This window comes from Mauremys reevesii, linkage group 3, assembly GCF_016161935.1.
Source record: "Mauremys reevesii isolate NIE-2019 linkage group 3, ASM1616193v1, whole genome shotgun sequence".
NCBI classification, from domain to species: Eukaryota; Metazoa; Chordata; order Testudines; family Geoemydidae; genus Mauremys; species Mauremys reevesii.
In genome coordinates this window covers 59,024,749-59,032,199 of record NC_052625.1, presented here as the reverse complement: position 1 = coordinate 59,032,199, position 7,451 = coordinate 59,024,749, and the positions used below count along the sequence as shown (strand labels likewise).

The following is a 7,451-nucleotide window of genomic DNA, read 5'->3' as shown; positions in this document are numbered from 1 at the left end:
CCACACGAGGATAGACTACAAGTTGTCAGGAACAGTGTCCCTGATGAGGCCATGGCACACCTGGTGGCTGAGCTTTGTGACTTTATCCTCACCCACAACCATTTAGGATTTGGGGACAACTTATACTTTCAAGTTAGCGGCACTGCTATGGGTACTCACATGGCCTCACAGTATGCCAACATTTTCATGGCTGACTTAGAACAACGCTTCCTCAGCTCTTGTCCCCTAGTGCCCCTCCTCTACTTGCACTACATTGACGACATCTTCATCATATGGACCGCCAGGAAGGAGGCCCTTGAAGAATTCCATCTGGATTTCAACAATTTCCATCCCACCATCAACCTCAGCCTGGACCAGTCCACACAAGAGATCCACTTCCTGGACACTACAGTGCAAATAAGTGATGGTCACATAAATACCCCCCTATACCGGAAACCTACTGACCGCTATATTTACCTACATGCCTCCAGCTTCCATCCAGGACACATACATGATCCATTGTCTATAGCCAAGCCCTAAGATACAGCCGCATTTGCTCCAATCCCTCAGACAGAGACAAACACCTACAAGATCTTTATCAAGCATTCTTAAAACTACAATACCCACCTGGGGAAGTGAGGAAACAGATTGACAGAGCAAGGCAGGTACCCAGAAGTCACCTACTACAGGACAGGCCCAACAAAGAAAATAACAGAACACCACTGGCCTTCATGTACAGCCCCCAGCTTAAACCTCTCCAGCACATCATCAGTGATCTACAACCTATCCTGGAAAATGATCCCTCACTCTCACAGACCTTGGGAGGCAGGCCAATCCTCGCTTACAGCCTCCCAACCTGAAGCTAATACTCACCAGCAACTACACGCAACACCACAGGAACACTATCCCAGGAACCAATCTCTGTAACAAACCCCGTTGCCTTCTCTGTCCCCATAGCTACTCTAGTGACACCATCAGAGGCCCCAACTACACCAGCCACACCATCAGAGGCTCATTCACCTGCACATCTACTAATGTGATATATGCCATCGTGTGCCAGCAATGCCCCTCTGCCATGTACATTGGCCAGACCGGACAGTCTCTACGTAAAAGGATAAATGGACACAAATGAGACATCAGGAATGGTAACATACAAAATCCAGTAGGAGAACACTTCAATCTCCCTGGACACTCAATAACAGATTTAAAAGTAGCCATTCTTCAACAAAAAAACCCTTCAAAAACAGACTTAAAAGAGAAACTGCTGAGCTACAATTCATTTGCAAACTTAACAACATCAGTTTTGGCTTGAATAGGGACTGGGAGTGGCTGGCTCACTACAAAAGCAATTTTCTCTCTCTTGGTATTGACACCTCCTCATCAATTTTTGGGTGTGGACTACATCCACCCTGACTAAATTGGCCTTCAACATTGGTTCTCCACTTGTAAGGTAACTCCCTTCCCTTCATGTGCCAATATATATTTATGCCTGTATCTGTAATTTTCACTCCATGCGTCTGAAGAAGTGGGGTTTTTACCCACAAAAGCTTACGCCCAAATAAATCTGTTAGTCTTTAAGGTGCCACCGGACTCCTCATTGTTTTTATGGGCACAGACTAACATGGCTACCCCTCTGATACTTTGTACCATAATAAATGGAGATTCCTTGCCACAGATGCAACACAAAAAGGTAGAAGCTACAGAAAAAATAAAGAGAATGTGAAAGAGTTATAAAAGTTTGACTAAAAAGAAACATACAAGCTAGAAAATTTTCCTCTGACCTTTGTCAGCCATTCTAGTCCAGCATGGAACAGTCAGCAGGGTCACATGCCTTTGGGCTGAAGTGAACCTATCTTTGTGCTGACGTGCATCTCCTTGTGAACGTCAGGACTGGTCTGGTTTGAAGCCCCAAGGGATCTCTGAGGCCATTCGATTTCCTCAAGCTTCTGTGCTAACCTTTGCAACCATGCTGAAAGCATCAGTAATTCAATCCCCCCCCATTCCCGGCTCCTCACCCAATGCATTTTTGCTTCACCAGCTGCTTGCTGCGTGGCACCTTCCGTTACAGATTGAAATAGGAGTGGGAGCACTTGGCAGATCAGCTAAGGGGACTGGGGAGCTGTGGAGAAGCACTGCTCTTTCAAGCCAGGCAGAGGACAGGGAGCTCCCTTTTGACTTTAACAGATGAAGGGGAGCTGTGTTCCTCCCCATGCCCCCCTATTGTAACCCTGCCTCCTGTGAAATATAATTCAAAAATGCTTTAGTTGAGCAATCACATTTAAGTTGCTACAGTATTTTTTCATTACAAACCAGCAGCCCAATTCTGCTCTCAGATATCTCCACGCAATTCTCTTGAAGTCAATGGGCCCAATTCTTCTTACACTGGTGGATCGCCAATGGATTTACTCAAGATTTACACTAATGAGAGCAGAATGGGGCCCAGGAGATTTGCCTGGATGTAAATAAAGCAGGTTTTGGTCCCCTGTGTGTATTTTACTTGGTTTTGCTGACAGCTACAAAAAATGCTTTCAGCTTTGGACCTGTGGGCCTGATTCTGTTCTGACTTCCCCAGTTTTACACTGGTGAACTGCCATTGAAGTTATTCCTGGCTTTCACTGGTGTGAGAGGAGAATCAGACCCACAGCTTTATTTGTGACTTACACCAAAAAGAAGCACCTCACCAAAAATCCCTGTAAACCACATGCATGTGAAGAGATAGCTCTGCTTCAGAGGAACCTCTCAAGGCAAATAGCTTAATAATTTTTAAGAGTTTTGACATTTCTGAGAACAGTGTCTATGGGTACACTTGCTAGGATACAGTTACAAGGGTTTTCAATCCTCATGCTTCAGGGCACAAACTGATCCACAGCTAGGGGTCAGGAAGGAATTTTCTCCCCTGGGATACTTTTGTGCTGTGAGGAGCATTATGGGAGATTTATGCATTCCCCTAAAGGCTTTAGTCACCATCAAAAAAAAATAAAAATAAAAAAAAAAAAAAAAAAAGAAGATGCTGCTCTAGATGGTCTATTGGTCTTCTAGTATGATAAAGCCTGTGTGCCAAATTCTGCCCTTAACCATGCAACCCCATGGATGTAAGTGCAGAATTTAGCCCTGTACTCTTCCTTTACCAATTAAAGGCATGTGGGGAGCATGTTTAAGGTAGAAGAAATACACAGAAGTGCCAGTATGGTATTATTTTTTCTGACTATGATACACCAGGGGCCTGGTTCTGCACTCTTATGTTTTCTGTAGACATTTACACCATGACAAAATGAAAGACAAGGTCATGTGTCCAAACCAGGTTTTTATTATTTGTAGTATAGTAGTGCCAAGAGACCTCCATCCAGATCAGAATCCCATGATGCTTGACACTGAACAAACATATAGTCACAGACATTCAGAAGATGGGAGAAAAAACAGAGTCACAGGGAGGTGAGGTGACTGGCCCAAGATCAGACAGAAGATCAATGGCCAAGAATAGAACTCACATCCCTGGCTTTATGCCCACTAGGCCAGTCTTTCTCCTATATATGCCGCAGTTTTAAGAACTTTCTAACTCAGCATGTTATGTGTATTGATCAAGCTGCCAGTTATGAATGGCATATTCCAGTGTTAAGGCTCATGACGATTCACCTTTTTCCCTTTCTTTGCACTCCATGGCTGAAAGTTCTTTGAAACAACGTTTACTCGGAATTAGCTGGGCACCCCACCCCGCTCCCTGGTGTAATGTACAACAAAAGGGGGCATGCCTGTTAAAACTCTGTCCGATTCTACTCTGAGTTAAAGTCAATAGAGTTATTCTGGGTTTATGTAGGTGTAAATGGGATCAGAGTCTGGCCGCAGAGCTCGGAGTATACATGAACTCAAGCCTGTATAGAAGAGTGCAAATTCTGTATCCATTCAAACTCCGTGTTATTCCACTGACTTTGTTGGGGTTCCACAAAGTGTTGATCAAGGAAGAATTTTTGCCCACCAAGCATTTTATTTCCATTGTTTGCAGAACAGAATGCTGATACAGAGCGATGAGGATTAGTACCCAATACACCAACGCCCTGATCTGGCACCTCCTGGTAGCGAATAGCGATCTAGCTGAGAAACTCCTGGGGGGCAGAGAAAGGTCTCCCTGCAAGAGACCAAGATACCTAGTGCCTTGCATCCAGCAGATGACAATGGACACCACGGAACTATACAGTGCAGAAAAAGGGGGAGTCCCGCACGCCTGGGAAGCTATTGACCCACACTGAGAGCCAAGGGACGGTTTAGAAGAGGAGGCTCCCTAACCCCATCACTGATCCGTGGTCTGGGGAGCAGGATCGAGAAGGCAGGATTTGGTTTTCCACAAACAAAAGCCAGAGGTAAACAATGACTCCCCGCCCCAACCCACGCTTTCCTCTCCCCCTTGCCCATCTTTGGGAAGATGTTGAAAGAGCCCTTGGGAGAACCGGGAAAGGGGATGGGGATTGCTGGGGCGTGGAGGGCTCAGCCGGATAAAGCTGCTGCTCTTGCTGGGAAAGGGCCGTGAGTCACCACCCCCACCGACTCCCCCAGCCCCAGCCCTCTCTAGGGGCAGGTTTCACACCGCGACCTGCATCCCCTCCCGGGGCAGGATTCACCGCCCAACATCAGAGGGGGAAGCCCCTGCTGGCTGCCACCTCCCCACTATGGGCGGGGGCAGAGCCACAACTAACCCCTCTGGGGGCGACAATCACCCCCTCCCGGGGGCACCCCCATGCTGGTTCCCCCTCCCTGCCCTGCGGGAGCCAGCCCGGCCCTGCGCTCAGCTGTCAGAACGCTCCCGCCTTGGCCGGAGCCCTGCCCTCCCCGGCGGCCGCGGGGAATCCACCAATCAGCTTCAGCAATATTTGCATAAAGCAGCTGGCGCGATCTCGGTAGGAAAAGCGTGAGAAAGGGGCACATAGGGCTAGTGTCGCCCCTCGAGGTGAAGGAAGAAGCGCTGAATCCCACTGAGTGAAGCCTCTATATAGGAACTAATAAGTCTAAGATAGAGATAGTACCGGGGGACGGGAAAAGAACGCTGTTCACCCTACCTTAAAAAATAAAATTAGAGCTGTGGTTTATATACCGTTGTAATTGTACTTATGTAATTGCCCGGATGATCCTCAGTGGTCTGGGGTGCAGGCTTCAAACCTGTAGCTGTCTAGCGACAGAGTGGTTCAATTCCACCTTTCGGGCGTTTATGACCCCCAATGTTCACCTTCCTGCGGGGTGTCCAAGTTCTCTCAGCAGGGAGTTTCCCTTGGGTAGTAATATTGGTGGGCTTCCTCCTAATTATATTGCGAGTACTGCTGATTGATCAACTCCACTGTCACTGATGCAGGCCCTAATGCTGACTGATTATTGGGTGTTATTGATTTGTGAATTTCCCCATCAATTATCAATTGATTAGTGATGCTTTGCAGAACATTCACCAGCATTGATTGGTATTGCTGGAGTCCTTTATTATTGATAGTTGATACACTAGTGAGTTTCCATATTATCAACCAATGTGTGCTGTTGATTAAGGAAATTATAGGTTTATTGATTGGAGAGATTTTCTGTTCCTGAAGGGCCCTTAACTATTGTTTGATTAATAGTGCTATTGATGGGTGAGGTTCTTGCTGACTGGTTATTTCATGTTAACTGCTGATGAGTTTCCTGGTTGTTGACTTGTGGGAGTTGTTTAATTAGTAGTATTTCCTTTCATTGATTGATTAGTGAAGGTCCCTATTATTGATTAGATGGATGAAGAGTAATATTGATTAAGGCAAATCCCTATTACTGAGTAATTGTTGGGAGAATTTCCCTCTAAGTGATGAGCTGGTGGCTACAGGCAGATATTTTTAACATGTTCGTTCATCTATATATATATATAAAGAGAGCCACCATTTTCCTGAACTCTTGAATTTACTATGTTTATTACTTTTCCCTGAGTTTGATACCCAGCTGTTGTTGCCTTCCTCCTTTGGCCAAAGCATGCACTGGTACTCAGCACTGCTGGAGTAAGTTGACAGGACTTAGATGGAGTATGCAGAAGGAAAATCCAAGTTTAATTGGATTCTTCTAAGTAGATCTTTATTAGTGTCATTTCACATCCTACAAGAGCGGAAAAAATAAAGGAAACCATGCTCTAGATCTGCTCCATATTGAATATACCCTGTCTCCCACCCACACTATCATGAAGATTCTTCACTCCAGCAATAAACATTGGTGCTAATGATGTCACCCAGCCCCATGAAAAATAAAGGTTAATGTGATGCTGAAAAATATATGGTCCAGGTAGGAAGCATTAATTCTGTGATGTCCAATTGCAGAAGCTCCAGCATTGACCTTAGGATTTGCAGGGCTTCAAGCAAGCAGAAGACTCCAAGCTACCCCAGAGTGGGGCAGAGTGAACTTGGACCATCATTGCCTCTCCTCTGGTTACACTGCCCGGAGTGGGTAATCTGACTGGTGAATTCCACTGCTGGAGGGCAGGAATGGACTAGCCCACGAGATGTTGTGACAACACAAGATCATGAGACCTCAAGTGTTTCTTGTTGCTGGTTGTGCCTATTGCTGACCCTGAGTGACTCTGTTTCCATTACATAAATTGACTCATTTGGTCTGATGGATGTTGGGGCAATAGAGCATCAGGCGCATCCAGTACCATTATTGTTTGGCTGAAACCTAATTGCCTTAAATCTACTGAGTGCTGCCACCAATCAGAAAACCTCCACTTTTGCACTAGCCTGTACTGTCATTTTTATGAATAAACTGGCCTACGGGGCAACAGTTTGCTGATGCTCTGAAGTGCACATGTCACATCAAGGCTTTTTATTTATGTGTAGGATATTTGCGTGAGCTTTCCACAATGCAGCTAGAAGTGACATGAATTCCAGATGGCTGTCCGCTTTGTGCCATTCCATCTGTTTCTGTAAATCAGTCAGTTTGCGGCCTCTGCTCATAATGCACTTTCTGTGTGAAATACCACCATGGCCTCAAAAATTAATTAATGTAATGCAATTTGGCTTTGGGCTTTTGTTTCCATCAAGGCTAGCTCTGGAACGGCCTTTGCCCTACAGTGGGCAGCTGAGAACGGCAAAGCTAGCTGCCAGCTTCATAACAGAACATAATAAGCTCTTTCATGTTTGGTTTATAAGGGAGCATGCTGTTTCTATCTGTTTTGTTTTTTTCCAAGAAGTAATCTGGGATTAAATTATGACAATCAAATTCTTATATTCCACCCCATGCCTCACACACAAGCACACAGATGGGGGTTATGTGCTCTGAGCTAGAATTGAACTGCACAACCAACCAGTTTGCATCTGTTCTTGGCATTGACTTTGCTTGTTTCGGCAAAGCAACAAGAACAAACCGGCTCCTATTCAACCGTCTTGGAAGACAGTAGCAAATTTAAATTGTGTGCAGTAGTCTACCCTTAGGGGGAGCTAGTGGGTTCCTGACTGTCAGACACATCACCCAAAGGACAGTGG

The 7,451-nt window shown here is 45.6% G+C and overlaps 1 non-coding gene across 1 annotated transcript; it reads left to right on the top strand.

Moving 5' to 3' along the window:
• Window positions 1-5,086: 5,086 nt before the first annotated feature.
• TRNASTOP-UCA lies at window positions 5,087-5,173 on the top strand. Its single transcript has one exon. It is a non-coding gene; the product is annotated as a tRNA-Sec (tRNA).
• Window positions 5,174-7,451: the final 2,278 nt, after the last annotated feature.